At 47.0% G+C, this 10,998-nt stretch overlaps 1 long non-coding RNA gene across 1 annotated transcript; it reads right to left on the bottom strand.

Annotated features, from left to right (window-relative positions):
- Positions 1 to 5,879: 5,879 nt before the first annotated feature.
- On the bottom strand, positions 5,880 to 10,963 carry LOC134474021 (uncharacterized). Its single transcript, XR_010044565.1, has 3 exons — positions 10,728 to 10,963; positions 9,049 to 9,197; positions 5,880 to 8,571 (listed from the first exon to the last, which is right to left on the bottom strand). It is a non-coding gene; the product is annotated as an uncharacterized LOC134474021 (long non-coding RNA).
- Positions 10,964 to 10,998: the final 35 nt, after the last annotated feature.

The following is a 10,998-nucleotide window of genomic DNA, read 5'->3' as shown; positions in this document are numbered from 1 at the left end:
GAAATAAGATGATATAGTTAACATGTTAATGCTATAATGTAAAATGAAAAACAGAAAATTATAAAGCTCTTAGAATATCATTCTATTCTTGCTTTAAAAAAATGCATGCAAGTGTATGTGTGGAAAGGAACTGTATGTGAACTGCAAAGACTTAGAAGCTATATGCAAGAATCCCAGCAGGTGCTTTTCCCAGGGAGGAGGATTATGATGATTTTTCTGTCATTCTTTTACTTACAGTTTCTAATGTTTCTAGCAAATGGAGTATTTTTATAATAAAACATAATTTAAAAATTTTTAAGGAAGAGAGAGATAATTAGGAGTGATTGTTAAGAATGGAGACAAAGTTTCCTAAAACCCTTCTGGAAGAAAGCTCCTTAGACCTTTTTATTTCCTGAGAGTGACCCAGAGAACCTGTCTGTCCACGAGTTCATGTCAGGGAAGGGAGCAAATTGACCGCTCAGAATGAACAGAAAGGGACAGCGGAGGCAGAATTCACACAGCTATGTGTACACAGCGGCGGCGGCGGTGGCGGGGCTGCTGGCTGCTTGCTCAGAGGGAGGCTGCTCACCACCTTGCCTGGCCCTATCTCTCCTGTGGCTCTGGCGTGCAGCAGTCTTACGGAGCTGGGGTGCTGGAGTCTCCTGTGAGAGGTGGTTTCTAGGTTCTAAGTGCAAATGGTAGCAATTCTTTTCATTTGTTAAGGGTAGGAAAAGAAACCGGCTCTGCAGAGTGAGTTTGGGCCGCATAAAGGTAGGAAAAGCAGTACCCTTTACAGGGCGGGGAGAGAGCTGCTGTGACAGCACAGTAGCAAGAGGCTCAAAAGCCACTGTCCTTTTGGCTGGCGCCAGGCTTAAGCCACTTATCAAAAGCCCTACCCAGGTTCCCAGGAGAAGTCTGTGTCCCTGGCTTTGGGAACTGGTCTGTGCCTGGGACTTGTGATTAACAGGTTACACTTATGTCCCCCGCCAGTCTTCGATGCCCTATTCTCTGCCTTGGTAGGAATCGCAAGTGTCTCAACCAGCTAGAGTTGTCCTTTTACAATGAGAGTTAAATCTGGTCACTCTGGAGCTCTGGACTTTCCTATGTTTTCCTATTTCTTCCAAGATAGATTCCAAAATCAGTGGCTCGCTATCCCCCGCAGGATCTGCCCTGCTGCCTGCACCGATCCTCTCATATTGTATTCCATCCACGCTCTCACGCTCTGGACTCCAGCCACACGGGTCCCCTTGCTTTCCTTTAAGCATACCGTGTGCTCTGTTGCCTCAGGGCCCTCCTGCCTGCAAATGTTCCCTTCCGCTGCCTCCACTCTCCAGGGGCCCACTCCCTTACCCTTGCTGTGACACTTCTCTTATTATTCTATGAAAATGACAATATCCCCCTCCCAGCACTCCTTCAATTTTAACTCTTATTTCCCCCTGAGCACACTGTTGCCAACTCCCATCCCACCTATGTGTTTGTCATTTGGCTTCAAATTGAATGCAAGCTCTTTAAAAGCAGAGCTGCTTCTGTCACTGCCATATCCATGGGCCTGGGAGGTCCCGGGCACAGCAGGAAGTCAATAAACACAAAAAGGATGCATGGACACCAGGCAGTGCAGGCTCTGTGCTCAGAGGCTTGCCTATGTTCTTTTATCTTATTCTTATTGCAACCTTATGAAGCCTCTATGAGCCCATTCAAACTGTCATCTCATTTATACAGGATAAACAGGCTGAGAAAGAAAATAATGCAAATAATCTAAGGTCACAGATTAAGTGGCAGAGTGAGAATCTGAACCTGAGTGCAGATGTCAGAGCCTGCATATCACAAGCACGAGTGCCTGAGATTTAACATAGCACTGGGCTTAGAGTAGAAGCTGTTTCTATACTTCTCAGAGCCAGGGAGGTTGCTGAAACAAAAAATCATTTCTCATTTGGGGTTTGCATGCCGGTGGGGTGGGGGCACCCTGACGCTCATTTTTATGACCAGGAGCAAGCTTTCGACTAGACCTATACAGATGAGTGGACCTGGAAAAAAACCAGAAATCCTCACCCTATAACCTTCTTTCACCCCAACAAAAACAACGTACAGCAGACAGAAACTCAGGAAGGCAAAAACTGGTTATGAAAACGTACCAGCAGAGGGCGGCAGTTCCAGTCCACTGAACTCACACAAGAAAAAGCTGCAAGACAATGCAAAAAAGAAAATGGACCAATGGGAGTCTACACCCTGGATCCCTTCCTCAGCTCACATTGGATTTTTTTCAAGGGTCAGGCTAGATGATTTGTGCTCTCAGGAAAGCCAATGGTCACCCACATAGGACTGGGTCCAATAGCCCAGACCCGAATGCAGTATACAGAACCCACAATGAAGTGACTGTCATCTGTTCCTTGATTTGCTTAACTAGCATTTACTGAGCACCTGCAGGAATCAGTGTGATTTCCTAGAAAGCCACAACAGTGATTAGATTCCTAGGCTAGTCCCCAAAGACCTCTTACATCTTTACTATAAAGAAAATAAAACCAGTGAGTATTTTTTGTTCTAGGGACAAGTAGCATGTGGAAAAAAGATATGAAGAAAAAAGAAAGGGTAAGATGCATAGAATTCAGAGCACCCTGGGGGAGAGGAAGAAAGGTTGAAGCTTGGTCTCTTCCCAGTGTACATAAAATGAACCACAGCAAGTTTTGCTTTGGTGTCCTCCCATTTCCCTTTGTAGACCCCGACCTGGAGTCCTCAGATTGTGGGGTACCCCCCATGCTCCTTGACGCCCCTACACCGCCTGCACAGCTTCTGCTCTCCTGTTCTTGCAGCCTCTGCTTCCTGCAGTGCTTCCCAGCGCACTGGTGGCAGGAGAGAAATCCACGAACCTGATGTACCCTGATACATGAGAGTAGACCTCAGGATGGGACATTTGCATCTTTTAGAACAATCTCCAATTGAAAACCTTCCAGGCAGTGGGCTGGAAGGAAGTGGCAATTTCAGGATGTGTTGAGGATGGTGTTGGGGAAGCAAGACCTGAGTGCCTTCCAGGGGCACCCGTCTCCCACCGTTTCCTGGAGGAGCTGCCAGGAACGACATCAAGGGGTGGGGGCTGGCAGGGAAGATCACTGGCAGGTCAGGGACTTGCAGTTTGGGCAAATCTGAGCTGTTCCATGCAGGCACGACAGACTTCTGCACAGTTCTCTTAGTGCACTTTGATGAGGCCAGGGAGGTCAGCTCAGGAAACAGAATGCTCTGGGGCAAGACGGTAGAGAACTGCTGAGCTGGGAGGAAGGGCCTCCTGTGCCAGCTGCAGGCCGGACTCTCCAGGGTCACCACCAGGGAGCCCTCCTGGCCTAGTGTGGCTCTTGGCTCTTGTCCCCAGCAGTCTTCCCTGCAGAACAGATGGCTGAGCCGCCAAACTGCCCACGCAGCAGCCCCTGCTGTGAGCCCTACCCAGGAAGTCCTGCTCAGCCCCTGTGGGGTGGCTGAGGTCTAAGGGGTTGGGTCTTCCTAAAGGGCCAGCTGGGGGAAGGTGATGAGATGGACAGGGCAGGGAGGGCAGTTCTGACGGGACCACTGTGAAGGCCAAGTCCTTTCTTGCAGCCTCTACTACACAAACCTGCTCACCCTAGCAGCCCATCTACCTGCTGGTTATTTCTTTGAAAAGCTCTGCTGGCTGTGCAGAAAGGGGGGAAAGCAGGGAAATCTGTTTGCTCATCAAGTCTGGTAGAAGTAAATGTGGGAATCTGCTGTGAAAATTTTTCTCTTTCTTTCTTTTTCTCTTTCTTCAGTTCTAGGGATGGAACCCATGGCCTTATGTATGTAGGCGAGTGTTGTACTGCTGAGTTATATATCTAGTCCTTTTTTTATTGTGGTGATACCACGGCTTGAATCCAGGGCCATCATACTGAGCTAAACCCCTAGCCTGTTTCTATTTTTTGAGACAGGATCTGGCTAAGTTGCTAGGGTTCCCAGGCTGGGTTTAAATTTTCAATCCTCAGCCTTGTCAGTCAGTACCTGGGATTCAGCTATACACCACTATATCTGGTTGCCTGCTAACTTTAAAGCTGGGATTTTCCTAACATACTCATATCTTTGCTAATGCTGTGCTCACCACAGGGAACATAAATTTTATCTCTCAACGCATCAGCCATCAAAACTAATATACACTGACACATGTTTAGAGTGGGGGATGACAGAAAGGACTGTAGAGTGTTGATAGTATGCCACTCTTTTTCGGTACCAGGGATCAAACTCACGACTGCCTGCATGTAAGGCAGGCAATTATGCCGCTGAGCTAAATCCCCAGCCTCAATAGTATGCCACTCACTCTTGATTGGGGAAGAAGGGATATAGGGGTGTGTTTGTGTAAAACACTTCAAACCAAATATATAAAGTAGTCCAATTGCTTTGGAAAACAATGTGGAAGTCCTCCCCCCAAATCTGACATGGTATTACCATGTGACACAGTTTTCTACTCCAAAGAATCAAAAATATATATCCATGCAAAAACATGTATGTGAATGTTAATGGCAATGTTGTCTATAATTGCCAAAAGATGGAAACAGCTCAAAAGTCCATCCACTGATGACACATGAATAAATAATGTGGTTTGTCCACACAACTGAGTATTATTCAACCATGAAAAGAAATGAAGTGCTGGTAGATGCACGGTGTAGATGAGCCTTGAAGACTTTACACTAAATGAAAGAAACCGATCACAAATGATCACCTACTGTATGGTGTCATTTATATGCAAACTTCAGAACCAGCAAATCCACCAAGATAGGAAGCAGGTTAGTGATCGCCTGCAAGGGGACAAGGGAATGACTGCTAATGGATATGGAATTTCTTTAGAGGGTGATGTCATGTTCTGGAATTAGCTAGTGATGATGACTGCACAACTCAATATTCTAAAAACTTTAAAAGGGTGGATTTTACAATGTAAGAATTATGGCTCAAAAAGATCATCACTACTGCACAGGGTGTATGATCCATACCGTTTGCTCTATGTAGTGATACCTCAATAGTAATTTCTTAAAGTTAACTTTAAAATTGAAATTACCACTATTCTGTTGCTCTGGATACTGATTTTTTAAACCCCAGATACTGTCACAGCAAAAGTGCCACCTCCTCCTCTGCTGTTGCGCTGTGCTGAACTCCTTGGGCATTTAGTGTCAACAGCCACTGATTACTCAATGCTGGCAGAGCCTGGCCCCCAGAGTGCGCCCCGTGGTTCAGATCGCTGGCATCACCCCGTGCTTGTCAGATGTGGCAGGGTCAGAGGCGGCCTAAGCCTACAGAATCAGACACCACACTTAACCAGACTCCCAGGCAGTCGAGTGCACATTAACGTTTAGGGGCACTGCCCTAAGGTCCCCCGCCCGCACCTGCTACCTTCCGAAGACATTCTAAGCTCCCTACACCTATGTCTGTCTATCTGACCTGTGTGTGCTCATAAACACTTGATTCAGCACTCACACATTATTCCTGTGAGAATGCTGGCTGATCTCAGCACAAAAGCCAACACCCACTCTGACTTTAAGATGAAGATAAAGAGACTAAAATTAGCGGGCACTTTGATCAGATAAAAGAATAGGAAAGCTGACCTCAGAGTGAAATCTCCAAAGCTGTTTCCTATTAAAGGGAATCAGCACTCCTTGGAAAAAAATTATTGCTCTAGATCTGGGCAGAAAATATACAAGATGAAGCTTGTACAAGTGCATGGCATTTGGGTCTCTAAAGGATTCAGGAACCAACTACAAGAGATTCCTTCTGGCTAGAATGCGGCTACTGAGCATCGATATTTTAACAAAACACCTCAAACATGTCAAATCCATTCATTCACAATGATCCTAAAAAGAAAGCAAAACTCTATTTGCTGTTAAAAGATGTTAGGAAATCATCATTCTTCTGGAAGTGGTAAATAAATGGGGTAAATACAGCAATTACCCTGAGTATTCAATATAGGTAAATATCTGATTCTCTCATTCCTCCTTTCATATGAAATTTCATATGAAACATACCAAAATATTTTGAAATGTTTAATGAGCAAAAATAATTTTGAAATGTCTTATGAACCAAAAGTATTCAGGCATTGATTATCTATAGCGTCTAATATCACGGGAAGAGCCAACCACTCTGTGCCTCTTGCTCGAAGGAAATCCTGCTACTAAAATCAAACATGAATGTAAGTCAGCTTGAGTGTCAAGTGCCAATTTACAGGAAAGCCAGGGACAGAGAGCTTGTTAAACTATATCACAGCAAACTCTATATTGTAGGCAAATCTACAAGATAACCCAGTGCTTTCAACAAATAAAGTCCAAGAAAAAAAAAGAGTAACCTGTAGACTAAAACAAATTAAAATTTTAAAAAATATTCATGTATGACAATTTTGAGGCAATTAGGAAATCTGAACATTAGGAATTATTTGTTTTGATGTATGATGACATTGTAGTTATGATACCAAAAGTATATTGAGTGATTTACAGATGAAACAGTGTGGTTTCTGAGATTTGTTTAGAATCATAGAAGATAAATAACAGAAGGTGGGATAAATTGATGTACATGGATTTGGGGTTGATTAGGCCTCTGGGCTGGACAGGTGTGTGGTAGTTCATGATATTATTCTGTTCAGTTGGATGTATGCTCAAAAGTCTCTAAAATTAGACTGAGGTATAGCTCAGTGGTAGAGTGCTTGCCTGGCATGCAGGAGGCCCTGAGTTCAAGGCCCAGCACTGCTCTCCACCAATAAAAATTATCTAAAGCTAAAGGAAAGATGATATATACAAAACAAACACAAATATGTAATATATAACAAAATATTAAGAGAAACAAAGCAGAATTTAAGGCTTCATAACTATATAACAACAGTAAAATGAACTTCCTTCTCATTCACGACCTACTTTTCCATTGTAGGGTTTTTATAATGCAGTAGTTTTCTTTGGGAAGTGTTTTAGAAACTGATACTCTTGCTTCACAACCCAGAGACTCAAAACAGAAATTCAGAAACTACTAAAACCAAGGAGAAAGCATTAGACACAGAATTAATTATGGAATAATTCTGGAATTCATCGGAGTAATTATGAGCATAGTTGAATTCACCAGTGGAAGCCATGAATGAGCTGCAGGTGTGTTGGTGACTAAGCAGGGCACGGAAAGATTGTGTCTTGTTTAGCATCCTCCTCGCAGTGGTCCTCATTCACCACTGCACAAAGAATCATGCAGGGAGCCTGTGAAATACACAGATTCCCAGGCCCACCTGAGAGCAACTCAATCAACACCTCTGCTAGAGGATGGGGGCTTGGGGGGGTGCTCTGAGTGATCTCTTGTGATTGGATTCCCTGCCAGTGTTGAGACAGACATCAGGGCAGGCAAGGTTGGGGTCTGTCTATATTTGCACACAGCTGGGTAAATGAGGGGGAAGCAGTGGAAGCCATTGCTGGGTAAATGAATTGAGTTGATAGGTGACAGTAGGTCTCACCATTTTGTTTGCTGTGAATCACGTGAGGTCATTCGGAGCCACAGTGTCTAACCTGAGTCATTTTTTTCTGAGTCTCTGGGGTGTGGCTGAGATCCCATTAGGCAAAGGTTGGCCCTGTGTAAGGAACTGTGGGTTCCTTTGGCTGCAGGTTTTGAGTGCATATCAGGTACCAAAGGTAAACAGCTGGTCTGCATGACAGTGGGCAGGGGAAGACTGTGGGGTAGAGAGGATTGGCCACCAGCCGTGTGCTGGGCTGTGAGTCAACTCCCAAGTTAACACCAGTGCTAAGCCCGGGCACCATCTCAGAGCCAAGGAATCCTTCCCTCAGGATCTGAGTCTGGTACTGAGTAGTAACTGCCGGAGCTATGGCAGAAAGCTGAACTGGCTGACTGACAGCGGACAGAGAGATTCTAGTATACCTGGCCGTATACTCGGATCCCTGACAACTGGGACCGAGGGAAGAGGCAGCTCACATGCAGTTGGTGCACATCATGGGAAAGCTGGATGCAGGCTTCTCAAGTTCTTCTTTCAGACACTGGCTTGGCACAGGGCAAGAGGCCTCCATGCGGCCTCGCTGTGACTCAGCTGGGATGAGTGGTACTGGGTCTCCTTCCTGTCACCTGCAGGATCATCTTGGCTCCAAGGGAAGAGGCCTACCCCATACAGGAGATTTCTAACTAAGCTGATCTTACCACACCTCTCCTGCTCGGCTTCCTCCACGTAGTGTGACCCTACCTTTAAACCTGCCCTTTGCCTCAGCCTTACAGGGTTACCAGCTCTGACCACTGGCCAGCTCAGAACACTCATAGCTGCAGAGCATGGCGGCCCTTAGCCTGGTCTCCTCCCTCTTAGGGGTCCTATGAGGTATATTAGGGCTCTTCCCTCTCTGGCTTTGGCTTAGAATCTGATTACACAAACCTGCTATCAGGTGATGGTAAGACAGGGCTCTGCAGCCTCTTAACCGACTGGTCAGTGAGTTCAAACTCTCATCTGGCAGGCATGTCTTTAGTGGAGCAGGGGCCATGAGAGATATGGTGGTGAGGGTGCGAGGTGAGGTCCATGGTTGCGAAATTGGGACCGTTTTCTGGAGGAGGTGGAACCAGATGAGAAGAAAAAGCAGGATGCAGTTTCTGTGGTGAGAAATGGGGAGAGTGGACAGCTATGTGTGGAGAAGAATTGGGCAGGGGTGCTGAGAACCCTCAAGGGTAGGAAATACTTCCAATATTTAACCACAAGCCCTGCCCTACTAGCATCTGGTTGCTGGACTGCAGGGACATCTTGGGGGGGGAGGGGTCCTGGAAAGGACTGAGGATGGGCAGATGGCAGGTGCTGGAGGCGCAGGATTGGGGCAGCAGCTGTTTACCAAGTGGGCTGGGAGAGGTTCACTGTCTTAATAACTGTAAGTAGGCAGACCATAAATAGTGTGCACAGTGCAAGCCCGCCATCCCTATGGGCAGGCACCCCTGTGTGAGCCTGGCACTCAGGCTCTCCGAGGGAGCCAGGCGTTCCCTTTCCTGCAGGACACAGTTGTAAGTCAGCAGCCCCATTTCCTTCCTTCTTGGAGAGGTCAGCACATTCCTGTACGGTGCGGAGACCCTCTCGAGTACCTGCTGGGACTCTCCTGTCCTCGCCAGACCCTGCACACCTCCATCCAAGGACTCTGCAGCTTTCACCTCAGCCACTGTCTTGTGACTCTCAGTCTTCCTTGTGAATCCACCTCCAGTTTCTGTTGCTCTTGTGAAGTCAGAAGAAATTCCTGTGACAGCAAGAATACAAACAGACTTGTCAAACCACATGTAGAGCCAGAAAAATCCAAAGGTTGTCACTAGGACATGACAGTTGTTACGACCTTTGTAAACTGGGTGTGGTTATGCACAGTCATGCAGGCTGGGAAGCGCGCAGGGTCCAGGGCAGGCTGGCTGCCAGACTGTGCCACAGGACCTTGTGTGCTGCCTTCACCCCTGGTCTTGGTCCCTGCACCAGTCCACTGGCAGCTGGAGCTCCCTCCTGGCTGGACCAGGACTGGAAGCTTGGGAGCTGCTGCAGGGAGGGCGGAAGTGGGGCCCCGGCTCTTGCCGGGACTCACTAACCAGAGTTTTTCCACAAGGCAAGAGCAGCAAAAGCCTATTTTATACTAGAGAAGCAACTTTGTAGATGGAGAACAGAGGACTGAAGTTCTCTACATTTAGAGAATAGCCAGATTAACAGCATCACATCTCATGGATGAAGAAAGAGACCAAAAGACTATTGGTTCATTTTCCTCTTCCACACAGGGCCACATCAGACCAAACATGCAGATGCAACACAGCAGGGAAGTGGGCGCAGAACCTCCTGTGGCATTCACAGTGTCTCTGTTCTCACTCCTGGGAGGTTTGGGCCCCTACCCCACAGGGAGACTAAGAGGCTCTGGCAGGCCTGCTGAGATGAAGTGACATTTGCTAGTTGAAGGGGAGCTCAAAATGGATGCTGCAAATTTCCTGGGGGCCCGTAAGTACCCTAAAATCATAGTGTTTCATGTGTCATTTTCCTGGAGCAAGTGCAGAGCCATCACGGGACCCTCATGACAAGAAGCACTACCTAGAACAATTCCCGACACTCGGGCCCTGCTGGGATGCTCTAAAAGATCAGCCTCCCTCCCAGTCATTCACATCAGGCATGTGATTACCGCTCTCCAGCCTTCATCCCTCTGCCTGTCCTCCCCTCTGCGTTTCCTGCTCTAATCTCAAACTCTCCCACTGTCACCCGGCCGCGCTCATACGCCCAGCTGCCGAACTAAGGCTTGCTACTTGGATGCTCAAAAGGCATCTCGGTCTGCACATCGCCAAACCAGAATACCTCTTTGAGCCTTGTCGTCTGTCCTCACTGCCCAGAATACTGCCACTGAAGAGGAGGTGGACGCAGGGACTGTTTTGCTATCAGTGATAAAAGTAAATTCCTGCAAGAAGGTGGCACCTGGATGGCATTTAATTAAGGGACTACTGGCATGGCGAAGCTAAAACAAAGAGAGAAGCTGACAAATAAACAGGTAAGTAGGATGGTGGCTCATGCCTGTAAGTCGGCACTCTGGAGGCTGAGGCAAGAGGATTGTGAGCTTGAGGCCCACCTCGGCAACTGAGTGAGTTTAAGGCCAGCCTAGACCCTGTCTCCAAAAGAAAAAGGAGAGACACAGAGCAAAAACTGGGAGGCTGAGGCAGGAGGAATGGAAGCCCAAGTTTAGCAACTTACTAAGACCCTGTTTTAAAATTTAAAACAATAAGAAAGGACGGGGTTGGGAGATTTAGCTCACCGTGAAGATTCTGGGTTCAATCCCTGGTACATAGGGGGAAGGTACATTGTTTATTCACAGTGACCCGGGGAAAGGTACATTGTTTACTCACAGTGACCCGGGGAAAGGTACATTGTTTATTCACAGTGACCCGGGGAAAGGTACACTGTTTACTCACAGTGACCCGGGTTCCTGTGAGCGCCGCTCTGCGGCGATTTGGTTCACCATTAGAGGCTTAGTCCTCATCTTAGAGCAGCGGAACCTTTAAGCGGCGGACCCTGTAGTCGGAGAA

This window comes from Cavia porcellus, unplaced genomic scaffold (genome assembly GCF_034190915.1).
Source record: "Cavia porcellus strain 051 isolate PalLab524CR breed Dunkin Hartley unplaced genomic scaffold, mCavPor4.1 scaffold_29, whole genome shotgun sequence".
Lineage (NCBI taxonomy): Eukaryota > Metazoa > Chordata > Mammalia > Rodentia > Caviidae > Cavia > Cavia porcellus.
Note: the sequence above shows the minus strand (reverse complement) of the source record. Positions and strands in the feature narration are given on the sequence as shown.